Below are 14,730 nucleotides of genomic sequence, written 5' to 3'. Positions count from 1 at the left end.
CCCCGCCGGCGCACCGAGCCGCCCGGCCGAGCAAGCACTTCGCCGCCCGCCGGCGACCCACGCCCTCGTCGCCGGCGCAAGCACTCCGCCGCCCGCGCGCCGTTGTTCGTTCGCCGGCGCCGCCTCGCATCGGCCACCACCCGCCGACCTCCCCGACCTCCCCGCTCGTCGCCGGAGTCTTCAGGCGCCGCCTCGGTGTCCGCGCCCTCGCCGGAGTCGCCGGAACACTCGCCGGAGCCAGATCCACCCTGCCTGGATGAGATCCACCGAGAGTCCAACCAAACGCCTCCCCTCGTCCAGATCCACTCCGTCCAGGAACCGCTCCATCCCGTTGACTTTCGCGAGGGTATATTTCCACTAAGTCCCCAGATCTGTGATATTTTCAAGCATTATTCATCATGCCATAACTCCTCATCCGTAGATCCATTTTGCATGCATCATATATCAAAATGTTCATCTGGATGTGCTATTCATTTTGTTCCTTTGTGCCATGCTTGTTTGGGTCCATCTTGATTCCCAAATTGTTGATGCAAGAGTGCTATAAAATGTTAGGTGCTGATTCTTATCAGAGTATGAGCATTTGTCGTTTTTGCTACATTTGTTGTGTGCTGTATATGGGAATGAGCTCTACATGTGTTTTGGGCTATGCCATGACATCGTGTATGCCATGTATTTTTGTGATCAAGGTGGTGACTAGCACATGCATGAAAGTAGCTCTCGTAATATTGATGATTTCAGGGACTTCGAATTTCACTAAGTCATTTCCCTGCTGTTATTTTTATGCCATGTATTCATGTTGCTACAGAGAGATCCATGCTTCTTTTGAGTATGTTCAGTAAGGATGATTTGGACATATGGTTGTGCTCTATCCATCCATGCCCCTGTTTGCATTTATGGAGTGCCCTAGAATGACTCAATCTTGCTCTATTTTTGCTATAAAATGTTCCTGGCAGATTGTTTACGTGTTAATCAATTTTGCCAAGGTTGTTGTAGTTGATCCATGCATGCTATGAGATTGTTCTTGCCATGTTTAGCTTCTTGAACATGTCTTCTTGTTGTATATATGCTTATCTTATCATGCAATGCCTTGTGTTGAGTGAATCGACCTTGCAAAGATGCCTTCATAATTCTGTTTATGCCATGCTCAGTTTTCTGCTAAGTCTGAATCTGTTAACGAAACTTGCTATGTTTACATGGGTGCCATCATATCTTCTGATCCTTTTTGGCTTATGGTCAGTAAGGAACTTTTGTTATATGCTTTGGATAGATTCATGCCATGCCTTTTATTGCTATGTTCTGTTCCTGTAGCATGATGTTTACGTGCTCTAAACATTGCTTCCTGATGTTAAATCCTGACATGTTAGTATTTTCACTAAGTCTTGATGCTGATATCTTTTGCACTTTTGCCATGCTTGTTTGAACCTGCTCTTGTGTGATTTAGCCGTAGCTCAGTGTTCATCTTTTGTCAAGCATCTTGATTAGATCACTACCATATGCTTTGTTGCTATGTTGGAGTGCAGTAGTTTAGTTTCTTGTTGCATTTTAGAAGGCATCATGCTGTTAATCGCAGAATTGTGTCATTATTGGTTTGCTTGCCATTTGCAAACCGTGCATCCGATTCCGGTGATCTTTATATCGATTTCGACCGAAATCAACTCATCTTTCCAGTGGAGCACTTGGTTTGCCAAGTTGGTGCCTTGTTCAATCTTTCCCTTCCGGAGCACGCATATGCATTGCATACCTCATCCCGCATGTCATGTATTGTTTTGCATCATGTTGCTTGCGCATTGCACCCTGATTGATTGTTGGTCTTTTGCTTGTGTTCTTGCTTTGGGTAAAGTCGGGAGACGATTACGTGACCGAGGAATCCGTTGAGTACGCTTATGAGGATCAAGCTTTCGTCTACTCTGGGATCTTTGTAGGCAAGATGACCATACCCTCGAAATCACTTCTATCTTTGCTTGCTAGTTGCTCGTTCTATTGTTATGCCGCGATACCTACCACTCGCAATATCATGCCTCTCATATTGCCATGTCAAGCCTCTAACCCACCTTGTCCTAACAAACCGTTGTTTGGCTATGTTACCGCTTTGTTCAGCCCCTCTTATAGCGTTGCTAGTTGCAGGTGAAGATGGAGTTTGTTCCATGTTGGAACATGGATATCGTTTGGGATATCCTTATTATTATATCTTGTTTACATTAATGCATCTATACACTTGGTAAAGGGTGGAAGGCTCGGCCTTATGCCTGGTGTTTTGTTCCACTCTTCCGCCCTAGTTTCCGTCATACCGGTGTTATGTTCCTTGATTTTGCGTTCCTTACGCGGTTGGGTTATAATGGGAACGCCTTGACAGTTCTCCTTGAATAAAACTCCTCCAGCAAGGCCCAACCTTGGTTTTACCATTTGCCACCTAAGCCTTTTTCCCTTGGGTTCTGCAAACTCAAGGGTCATCTTTATTTAGACCCCCCAGGCCAGTGCTCCTTTGAGTGTTGGTCCAAAATAGAGCCACTTGCAGCACCACCTCGGGGAAACTTGAGGGTTGGTTTTAGTTGTACGTAGTGTTCATCCGGTGTGCCCTGAGAATGAGATATATGCAGCTCCTATCGGGATTTGTCACCACATCCGGGTGGCTTTGCTGGTCTTGTTTTACCATTGTCGAAATGTCTTGTAACCGAGATTCCGAGCCTGATCGGGTCTTCCTGGGAGAAGGAATGTCCTTCGTTGACCGTGAGAGCTTGTGATGGGCTAAGTTGGGACACCCCTGCAGGGTTTTGAACTTTTGAAAGCCGTGCCCGTGGTTATGGGCAGATGGAAATTTGTTAATATTCTGTTGTAGAAAACCTGACACTTAACTTAATTAAAATGAATCAACCGCGTGTGTAGCGTGATGGTCTCTTCTCGGCGGAGTCCGGGAAGTGAACACGGTCTCGTGTTATGCTTAAACGTAAGTAGTTTCAGGATCACTTCTTGATCATGATAGCTTATCCACCATGCTTTGCTTCTCTTCTCGCTCTCATTTGCGTAAGTTAGCTACCATATATGCTAGTGCTTGCTGCAGCTCCACCTCACTACCTTTTCCTACCCATAAGCTTAAATAGTTTTGATTGCGAGGGTGAGAGATTGCTGAGTCCCCGTGACTCACAGATACTTCCAAACAGTTGCAGGTGCCGATGATACCAGTGCAGGTGACACAACCGAGCTCAAGTGGGAGCCCGATGAATATCGTGTTCGTTGTGTTGTTTCGTTTCCAGTTGATCAGTAGTGGAGCCTAGTCGGGACGGTCGGGGATCTAGCATTAGGGGTTGTCTTTCTTTATTTGTGTTGGGAATATAGCTATCAGTTATGACCCGCCCAGGAGGGGCCAGGTCAGTCCCAATGACGGGTCACAAAGGAAGCCCAATAAACATTCAAGGCGATAGTTTATTAAGGCTTATAGAAGGCCTAAAGCCCAGAGGCGGCTTAAGGCTCAATATTGTAAACCGCCGTATGTAAAGAAAGACTTGTAAGGAAAGGCATGTAAAAGAAGTCACCGAGCCGGACACGCTTTATGAGCCGGCCGGGACTCTGTAGGCCGCCAGGCGTCAACCCGTGTATATAAGGGGACGTCTCGGTGGCGGCTTAGGCAAGAAACAAGAGATCGATAACCAAGCCGGCGGATTAGCCTCTTGATGATCGAAACCCCAGCAATTCCAACACAACTAGACGTAGGCTTTTACCTTCATCATAAGGGGCCGAACTAGTATAAAACCTCTCGTGTCATTTGTCCCGATTAACCCCTTTAAGCTTCCTAGTTGCGATGGCCCTACGACTAAGTCCTTTTGCTAGGACATCTGCCGTGACAATTCCACGACAGTTGGCGCCCACTGTGGGGCCAGCGCATAGTGGATTTGAGTTCTTGAAGGGCAGCTTCAAAGGGCTCAAGGGATATGTTGTGGGCCGGATGACCAAGAGTCATCGCGGCAAGCTCTACATCGTCGACGAAGGCTGGGGCCCCGAGGTCGGCTCAATTGAGTACGGGTACCGGGTCCCCTTCGGCGGGATCCATGTCTTCATCGGCCGGATCGGCAAATCAGGCCCTGAGCCGGACATCTGCACCAATATCATCGAGACGGCTCAGCGCGCGAGACCCGCCCGGGCCCGACCCGCCGTAAAACATGCTTTTGTGGGTTTCATCCATGGAGGTGAATACTCGGAAGGATCAGTGGATGGCGGTGAGACGGCCATCTGTTCTGACGCTACGTCATCAACAGGCAAGACGGACTCGTTGTATCAGCTGCGGGATGGGATGCTTGGGGGCTGTTCCGATGGCAGCAGTATTCCAGACCCCTTTGAGCCGCCGAATCGAGTTGGAGTCTTCATGGCAGGCACCCAGCCCGGGCAGAACTCCATGACCGCGGCAGCGACGACCACCGGGTCGGCAGCAGCCGGGTAGGAGACCCAGTGCGCTCCCCAGCTCAGATACCAATGGGCCTCATGGATAAGCTGACGTCCATGTTGATTGCCGTGGTGGAACCAGCGGATAAAGTTCAGCATGATGCGGAGGTGGCACGGGTGCGCGAAGAGATGGCACAGGCCAAGGAAAACTTAGCAGCTGAAGAGGTCAGGATGGCCGCGGAGCGGGCGGCTTTGGACGCTCGTGCTCAGTAGCTTCAAGCGGAGACTTTCCGGCTCTCGGTGGATCTGAATGCGTCAAACGAGGTCATGAGGAGAAGGCATCAGAAAACTCAATCACGTGTACCTCTGACGCCCAATCCTAGGAACCTTTTCCATACACCTGGGGCCGGTCCAAGTAACCCACTAGAAGCAAATCGGATCACGACACCCGGAGCACCGGTTCAGCCGCGGGCCATGGAACCACCTCGCATGTATACCGCTCCGCCTCATTATGCGCTAACACCACCAGGTCACTTCTCCAATCCTTTGGAAAACCTCATCGCCGCGTCGGCTCGTTTGGCGGCTCTTCCGATGGAAGGCGACTCTCCAAGAGCCGTCAAAACATGAAGGGTGAGAGAGCTTCTTCAGATGGCTTTGGCACAGCAGGATGCGTACTCTTACAGTCGAGACAGAATCCATTCAACCCCTCGCCCGAGCCGGAGCCCAAGCTATAACAGGCATATGGACTCAGCTGATATGTCAAGCAACGCTTAACGCCACAACCAACCGTGTAGACATGAGCCGATGCAGCCGGGAGCCCTTAACTTAGCGGATCAGGAGAGGATCCGACAAGAGGCTGAGCGGGCGGTTCAACTGGCAGCTGAGCAGGCGGCTCATCAAACTTTTTCGGCTTATCCAGCAACCTCTGTTGAGGCAGGAGTAACCACAAGGATCGGGGGTGTTCCTTGCTTGGTGCCGACTATACGTAATGAGCGCTTACCTAATACTTCAAGGGGCCTCGTAAAGTGCCTAACTACGCAGCCGATTTGCAGCCTGGGGCGTGGATTGAGAGTTACGAGATGGCAATGGAGCTATTAGAGGTCAGCGATGCAGCAATGGCTAAGTACTTCACCATGATGTTGGATGGAACGGCTCGCACTTGGTTGAAAGGGTTACCGCCCAATTCCATCAGCTCATGGGCGGAGTTGAAGTCCCGGTTCATTCAGAACTTCAAAGACACATGAAAGCAACCTATGTCAATCGTGGACCTGACTAATTATAAGAAAGAGGAAGGGGAGTCCACAACCCATTGAGTGCGCCGGGTCAAGGAGATAATACATTCATCTGATAAGATGGATGCTGGTTCGGCAGTCTTAATGTTGGAGAAAAAATGATGCTTTGAACCTCTGAAGCAGAAGCTCGGGCGGCTCAAGCGTGACTGCACTGACATGGGCCAGTTGATGGCAGCTCTGGTCAAGTATGCTGATTCTGACAATACCAAGGATCCCTTGTCTGATGAGGAGAAAACAGGGAAGGGAAAGAAGAACGACAACGGCAAGGGTCACCAGCATAACCCGGCAAATCAAGGAGGTAATAAATGTAAGGCTGACGAATTTATGGCTAACACCAATACACAAGGCAACAATAAATGGCGCAAGGGTAGGCAACCCCCTCGGTCAAGCGGGTTAGGTCCCACCCTCGAGAAACTATTGAATGAACCTTGCCCAAGACACGGCACCCGGGAGAAGCCAGCAACCCATCTGTGGAAGGATTGTATGATCATGAAGGCATTTAAAAATTCAAACACGTTTGATGAAGGTCACGGGCCTGGCAGCGGTTCAGGCGGTGGCAGCTTTCATGGCCCAGGCGCCGGATCAGGTGGAGGCGGTTTTGACGGTCAAGGCCATACAGGTAACCAGGGAAGTTACAATCAACAACCCGGCCAAGGCAATCAGCAGCAAAAGTCCGAATATCAGAGCAACCCAAAATAGTTGAATAGTGGGCAATACCATGTATTTACCACTAGTTTATGCAAGAGGGACCAGAAGCTTCATAAGAGGGCGGTCAATGTTGTTGAACCAGCGATACCGCGTTACTTGAGGTGGTTTGAACAGCCTATTATGCGGAGCAGAGAAGATCATCCTCCCCGAGTTGACAATCCGGGTCACTTAGCCTTGGTAGTAGCACCTCAGGTTGGTGGATATAAATTCACTAAAGTGCTGATGGATGGAGGTAGTAGCATCAACATCCTCTACTATGAAACGTTCCGTCGGATGGGGTTGACTGATAAGAGTCTTAAGCAATCCAACACTGTTTTTCACGGTGTTGTACCTGGCAAATCGGCATACCCAGTTGGTAAGATTGAGCTGGAAGTAGCCTTTGGGGATGAATATGATTCCAGGGCAGAGAAGTTAACTTTTGAGGTGGTTAAAATCAAAAGCTCATATCATGCTCTGTTTGGACGGCCGGCTTACGCCAAGTTCATGGCTCGGCCGTGTTATGTATATCTACAGCTCAAGATGTCGGGTTATAAAGGCACCATTATAGTGCATGGAAGCCGGAAAATAGCCCTGGAGTGTGAAGAAGGAGATGCTGCGTATGCTGAGTCTGTTTGTGCAACAGAGGAGTTAAAGTTTTATAAAGATAATGTTGACCCGGCAGACATGCCGTTGTTAAAGAAGCCAACAACGGAGCATGAGCCGGTGTTGAAATTCAAATCAGCTAATGACACCAAGACGGTTGACTTTGTGCCCGCGACTCATCCAAGCAGTTCATCATCAATGCCAACTTGGATCCAAAATAGGAAAGCGCGCTCATCAAGTTCATCCGTGAGAACCAGGACATCTTTGCATGGAAACCTTCTGATATGCCGGGTGTCCCGAGAGAACTCGCTGAGCACATTATCAATATTGATCCGACGTTTAAACCGGTCAGACAGTTCCTCCGGCGGTTTAACGAGGAAAGGTGCAAGGCCATTGGAGAAGAGCTGGCCCGGCTCTTGGCAGCCGGGTTCATTGTGGAAGTTTTTCACCTAGAGTGGTTGGCCAACCCGGTGCTTGTACTCAAGAAGTACGGCACCTGGCGTATGTGTGTGTATTACACCGATTTAAACAAAGCTTATCCAGCTGACCCTTTTGCTCTCCCTCGTATTGATCAGATCATTGATGCTATGGTGGGTTGCGCGCGTTTGAGTTTTCTAGATGCTTATTCAGGTTATCATCAGATCAAAATGGCAGTTAAGGACCAGGAAAAGACATCCTTCATCACTCCATTTGGAGCCTTCTGCTATGTGTCTATGCCTTTTGGGCTTAAGAGTGCCCAGGCGACTTATCAACGGTGTATGCAGAATTGCCTTCACGATCAGATTGGGCGCAATGTTCATGCTTATGTGGATGATATAGTGGTGAAGTCTAGAAAAGAGGAAACCTTAGTAATAGATCTGAAGGAAACCTTTGATAACCTCCGGGTCTACAAGATGATGCTTAACCCGGCTAAGTGTGTTTTTGGAGTCCTCGCTGGCAAACTCTTGGGTTTTTTGGTATCTAATAGAGGTATTGAAGCTAACCCGGAGAAAATTAAGGCGACCACCTCCCTGGCCAAACCGGTGTGCATCAATGACGTTCAACGGCTGGCGGGTCGCGTCGCTGCTTTGAGCTGATTCATAAGCCGGTTAGGGGAGAAGGTGATGCCTTTGTATCAGATGATGAAAAAGACGGATGATTCATTTGGAGCGACGCTGCAAACTCTGCCTTTGAGGATCTGAAGAAACAACTTGTTGAGCCGCCGGTTCTTGCCGCTCTGGTTGAGAAAGAGTCGCTATTGTTATATGTAGCCGCTAACTCACGAGCTGTTAGTGTGGCGATTGTGGTGGAACGCAAGGAGGATGGCAAGGAACATCCGGTCCAACGACTGGTTTACTACGCCAGTGAGGTGTTGATTGAGTCTAGACAAAGATATCCACATTGGCAGAAACTCGTATATGGGGTGTGTTGGGGAATGTAGTAATTTCAAAAAAAAATCCTACGCACACGCAAGATCATGGTGATGCATAGCAACGAGAGGGGAGAGTGTTGTCTATGTACCCTCGTAGACCGACAGCGGAAGCGTTATGACAACACAGTTGATGTAGTCGTACGTCTTCATGGCCCGACCGATCAAGCACCGAAACTACGGCACCTCCGAGTTCTAGCACACGTTCAGCTCGATGACGATCCCTGGACTCCGATCCAGCAAAGTGTCGGGGAAGAGTTCTATCAGCATGACGGCGTGGTGACGATCTTGATGTTCTACCGTCGCAGGGCTTCGCCTAAGCACCGCTACAATATTATCGAGGAGTATGGTGGAGGGGGGCACCGCACACGGCTAAGAGAACGATCACGAAGATCAACTTGTGTGTCTAGAGGTGCCCCCCTGCCCCCGTATATAAAGGAGCAAGGGGGGAGGCCAGCCGTCCCTTGTGGGCGCGCCAAGGAGGACGAGTCCTCCTCCTAGTAGGAGTAGGACCAGAGGGGGAGGGTGTTGGGGAACATAGTAATTTCAAAAAAATTCCTACGCACACGCAAGATCATGGTGATGCATAGCAACGAGAGGGGAGAGTGTTGTCTACGTACCCTCGTAGACCGGAAGCGGAAGCGTTATGACAACGCGGTTGATGTAGTCGTATGTCTTCACGGCCCGACCGATCAAGCACCGAAACTACGGCACCTCCGAGTTCTAGCACACGTTCAGCTCGATGACGATCCCCGGACTCTGATCCAGCAAAGTGTCGGGGAAGAGTTCCGTTAGCGCGACGGCGTGGTAACGATCTTGATGTTCTACTGTCGCAGGGCTTCGCCTAAGCACCGCTACAATATTATCGAGGAGTATGGTGGAGGGGGGCACCGCACACGACTAAGAAAATGATCACGACGATCAACTTGTGTGTCTAGAGGTGCCCCCCTGCCCCCGTATATAAAGGAGCAAGGGGGGGTGCGGCCGGCCCTAGGAGGAGGCGCGCAGGAGGAGTCCTACTCCTACCGGGAGTAGGACTCCCCCTCTTTCCCTAGTTGGATTAGGACTTGGGGGGAAGGAGGAGAGGGGGAAAGGAAAGGGGGGGCGCCCCCCCCCCTCCTTGTCCAATTCGGACTTGGGGGGAGGGGAGCGCGGCAGCCCCTAGGCCTCCTCTCCTCTTCCTCCACTAGGCCCATTAAGGCCCATTAGGTTACCGGGGGGTTCCGGTAACCTCCCGGTACTCCGGTAAAATGCCGATTTCACCCGGAACACTTCCGATGTCCAAACATAGGCTTCCAATATATCAATCTTCATGTCTCGACCATTCAGAGACTCCTCGTCATGTCCGTGATCACATCCGGGACTCCGAACAAACTTCGGTACATCAAAATATATAAACTCATAATGAAACTGTCATCGTAACTTTAAGTGTGCGGACCCTACGGGTTCGAGAACAATGTAGACATGACCGAGACACGTCTCCGGTCAATAACCAATAGCGGAACCTGGATGCTCATATTGGCTCCTACATATTCTACGAAGATCTTTTATCGGTCAGACCGCATAACAACATACGTTGTTCCCTTTGTCATCGGTATGTTACTTGCCCGAGATTCGATCGTCGGTATCTTAATACCTAGTTCAATCTCGTTGCCGGCAAGTCTCTTTACTCGTTCCGTAATACATCATCTCACAACTAACTCATTAGTTGCAATGCTTGCAAGGCTTATGTGATGTGCATTACCGAGAGGGCCCAGAGATACCTCTCCGACAATCGGAGTGACAAATCCTAATCTCGAAATACGCCAACCCAACATGTACCTTTGGATACACCTGTAGAGCTCCTTTATAATCACCCAGTTACGTTGTGACGTTTGGTAGCACACAAAGTGTTCCTCTGGCAAACGGGAGTTGCATAATCTCATAGTCATAGGAACATGTATAAGTCATGAAGAAAGCAATAGCAACATACTAAACGATCGGGTGCTAAGCTAATGGAATGGGTCATGTCAATCACATCATTCTCCTAATGATGTGATCCCGTTAATCAAATGACAACACATGTCCATGGTTAGGAAACATAACCATCTTCGATTAATGAGCTAGTCAAGTAGAGGCATACTAGTGACGTTTAGTTTGTCTATGTATTCACACAAGTATTATGTTTCCGGTTAATACAATTCTAGCATGAATAATAAACATTTATCATGATATAAGGAAATAAATAATAACTTTATTATTTCCTCTAGGGCATATTTCCTTCAGTCTCCCACTTGCACTAGAGTCAATAATCTTGATTACACAGTAATGATTCTAACACCCTTGGAGCTTTGGTGTTGATCATGTTTTGCTCATGGAAGAGGCTTAGTCAACGGGTCTGCTACATTCAGATCCGTATGTATCTTGCAAATCTCTATGTCTCCCACCTCGACTAGATCCCGGATGGAATTGAAGCGTCTCTTGATGTGCTTGGTTCTCTTGTGAAATCTGGATTCCTTTGCCAAGGCAATTGCACCAGTATTGTCACAAAAGATTTTCATTGGACCCGATGCACTAGGTATGACACCTAGATTGGATATGAACTCCTTCATCCAGACTCCTTCGTTTGCTGCTTCCGAAGCAGCTATGTACTCCGCTTCACATGTAGATCCCGCCACAACGCTTTGTTTAGAACTGCACCAACTGACAGCTCCACCGTTTAATGTAAACACGTATCCGGTTTGCGATTTAGAATCGTCCGGATCAGTGTCAAAGCTTGCATCAACGTAACCATTTACGATGAGCTCTTTGTCACCTCCATATACGAGAAACATATCCTTAGTCCTTTTCAGGTATTTCAGGATGTTCTTGACCGCTGTCCAGTGATCCACTCCTGGATTACTTTGGTACCTCCCTACTAGACTTATAACAAGACATACATCAGGTCTGGTACACAGCATTGCATACATGATAGAGCCTATGGCTGAAGCATAGGGAACATCTTTCATTTTCTCTCTATCTTCTGCAGTGGTCGGGCATTCAGTCTTACTCAATTTCACACCTTGTAACACAGGCAAGAATCCTTTCTTTGCTTGATCCATTTTGAACTTCTTCAAAATTTTGTCAAGGTATGTGCTTTGTGAAAGTCCAATTAAGCGTCTTGATCTATCTCTATAGATCTTAATGCCCAATATGTAAGCAGCTTCACCGATGTCTTTCATTGAAAAACTCTTATTCAAGTATCCCTTTATGCTATCCAGAAATTCTATATCATTTCCGATTAGTAATATGTCATCTACATATAATATCAGAAATGCTACAGAGCTCCCACTCACCTTTTCGTAAATACAAGCTTCTCCAAAAGTCTGTACAAAACCAAATGCTTTGATCACACTATCAAAGCATTTATTCCAACTCCGAGAGGCTTGCACCAGTCCATAAATGGATCGCTGGAGCTTGCACACTTTGTTAGCTCCCTTTGGATCGACAAAACCTTCCGGCTGCATCATATACAACTCTTCTTCTAGAAATCCATTCAGGAATGCAGTTTTGACATCCATCTGCCAAATTTCATAATCATAAAATGCGGCAATTGCTAACATGATTTGGACAGGATTTCATGGCTCCCATCTCAGATTTCATGGCTTCAAGCCATTTTGCGGAATCTGGGCTCACCATCGCTTCTCCATAGTTCGTAGGTTAATCATGATCTAGTAGCATGACTTCCAGAACAGGATTACCATGCCACTCTGGTGCAGATCTTACTCTGGTTGATCTACGAGGTTCAGTAGTATCTTGTTCTGAAGTTTCATGATCATCATCATTAGCTTCCTCACTAATTGGTGTAGGTGTCACAGAAACCGGTTTCTGTGATGTACTACTTTCCAATAAGGGAGCAGGTACAGTTACCTCATCAAGTTCTACTTTCCTCCCATTCACTTCTTTCGAGAGAAACTCCTTCTCTAGAAAGTTTCCGAATTTAGCACCGCTACAATATTATCGAGGAGTATGGTGGAGGGGGGCACCGCACACGACTAAGAAAACGATCACGAGGATCAACTTGTGTGTCTAGAGGTGCCCCCCTACCCCCGTATATAAAGGAGCAAGGGGGTTGCGGCTGGCCCTAGCAGGAGGCACGTAGGAGGAGTCCTACTCCTACCGGGAGTAGGACTCCCCCCCTTTCCCTAGTTGGATTAGGACTTGGGGGGAAGGAGGAGAGGGGGGAAAGGAAAGGGGGGCGCCGCCCCCCTCCTTGTCCAATTCGGACTTGGAGGGGAGGGGCGCGCGGCAGCCCCTAGGCCTCCTCTCCTCTTCCTCCACTAGGCCCATTAAGGCCCATTAGGTTACCGGGGGGTTCCGGTAACCTCCAAGTACTCCGGTAAAATGCCGATTTCACCCGGAACACTTCTGATGTCCAAACATAGGCTTCCAATATATCAATCTTCATGTCTCGACCATTTCGAGACTCCTCGTCATGTCTGTGATCAAATCCGGGACACCGAACAAACTTCGGTACATCAAAATATATAAACTCTTAATGAAACTGTCATCGTAACTTTAAGCGTGCGGACCCTACGGGTTCGAGAACAATGTAGACATGACCGAGACACGTCTCTAGTCAATAACCATTAGCGGAACCTGGATGCTCATATTGGCTCCTACATATTCTACGTAGATCTTTTATCGGTCAAACCGCATAACAACATACGTTGTTCCCTTTGTCATCGGTATGTTACTTGCCCGAGATTCGATCGTCGGTATCTTAATACCTAGTTCAATCTCGTTACCCGCAAGTCTCTTTACTCGTTCTGTAATACATCATCTCACAACTAACTCATTAGTTGCAATGCTTGCAAGGCTTATGTGATGTGCATTACCGAGAGGGCCCAGAGATACCTCTCCAACAATCGGAGTGACAAATCCTAATCTCGAAATACGCCAACCCAACATGTACCTTTGGAGACACCTGTAGAGCTCCTTTATAATCACCCAGTTACGTTGTGACGTTTGGTAGCACACAAAGTGTTCCTCTGGCAAACGGGAGTTGCATAATCTCATAGTCATAGGAACATGTATAAGTCATGAAGAAAGCAATAGCAACATACTAAACGATCGGGTGCTAAGCTAATGGAATGTCAATCACATCATCTCCTAATGATGTGATCCCGTTAATCAAATGACAACACATGTCTATGGTTAGGAAACATAACCATCTTCGATTAACGAGCTAGTCAAGTAGAGGCATACTAGTGACGTTTAGTTTGTCTATGTATTCACACAAGTATTATGTTTCCGGTTAATACAATTCTAGCATGAATAATAAACATTTATCATGATATAAGGAAATAAATAATAACTTTATTATTGCCTCTAGGGCATATTTCCTTTAGAGGGGGCGCGCGGCCCACCCTGGCCGCCCCTCTCTCTCTCTACTAGGGCCCATAAAGCCCATTACTTCTCCCAGGGGGGTTCCGGTAACCCTCCGGCACTCCGGTTTTCTCCGAAATCACCCGGAACACATCCGGTGTCCGTATATAGCTGTCCAATATATCAATCTTTATGTCTTGACCATTTCAAGACTCCTCGTCATGTCCGGGATCACATCCGGGACTCCGAACAAACTTCGGTACATCAAAATATATGAATTCATAATATAACTGTCATCAAAACCTTAAGCGTGCGGACCCTACGGGTTTGAGAACTATGTAGACATGACCGAGACACGTCTCCGGTCAATAACCAATAGCGGAACCTGGATGCTCATATTGGCTCACACATATTCTACAAAGATCTTTATCGGTCAGACCGCATAACAACATACGTTGTTCCCTTTGTCATCGGTATGTTACTTGCCCGAGATTCGATCGTCGGTATCTCAATACGTAGTTCAATCTCGTTACCGGCAAGTCTCTTTACTCGTTTCGTGATACATCATCTCGCAACTAACTCATTAGTTGCAATGCTTGCAAGGCTTATGTGATGTGCATTACCGAGAGGGCCCAGAGATACCTCTCCGACAATCGGAGTGACAAATCCTAATCTCGAAATACGCCAACCCAACATGTACCTTTGGAGACACCTGTAGAGCTCCTTTATAATCACCCAGTTATGTTGTGACGTTTGGTAGCACACAAAGTGTTCCTCCAGCAAACGGGAGTTGCATAATCTCATAGTCATAGGAACATGTATAAGTCATGAAGAAAGCAATAGCAATATACTAAACATTGGGTGCTAAGCTAATGGAATGGGTCATGTCAATCACATCATTCTCCTAATGATGTGATCCCGTTAATCAAATGAAAACACATGTCTATGGTTAGGAAACATAACCATCTTCGATTAACCAGCTAGTCAAGTAGAGGCACACTAGTGACGTTTAGTTTGTCT

The sequence above is a fragment of the Triticum dicoccoides genome, chromosome 3A, assembly GCF_002162155.2.
Source record: "Triticum dicoccoides isolate Atlit2015 ecotype Zavitan chromosome 3A, WEW_v2.0, whole genome shotgun sequence".
Taxonomy (NCBI): Eukaryota; Viridiplantae; Streptophyta; class Magnoliopsida; order Poales; family Poaceae; genus Triticum; species Triticum dicoccoides.
This window is presented reverse-complemented; position numbering follows the sequence as displayed.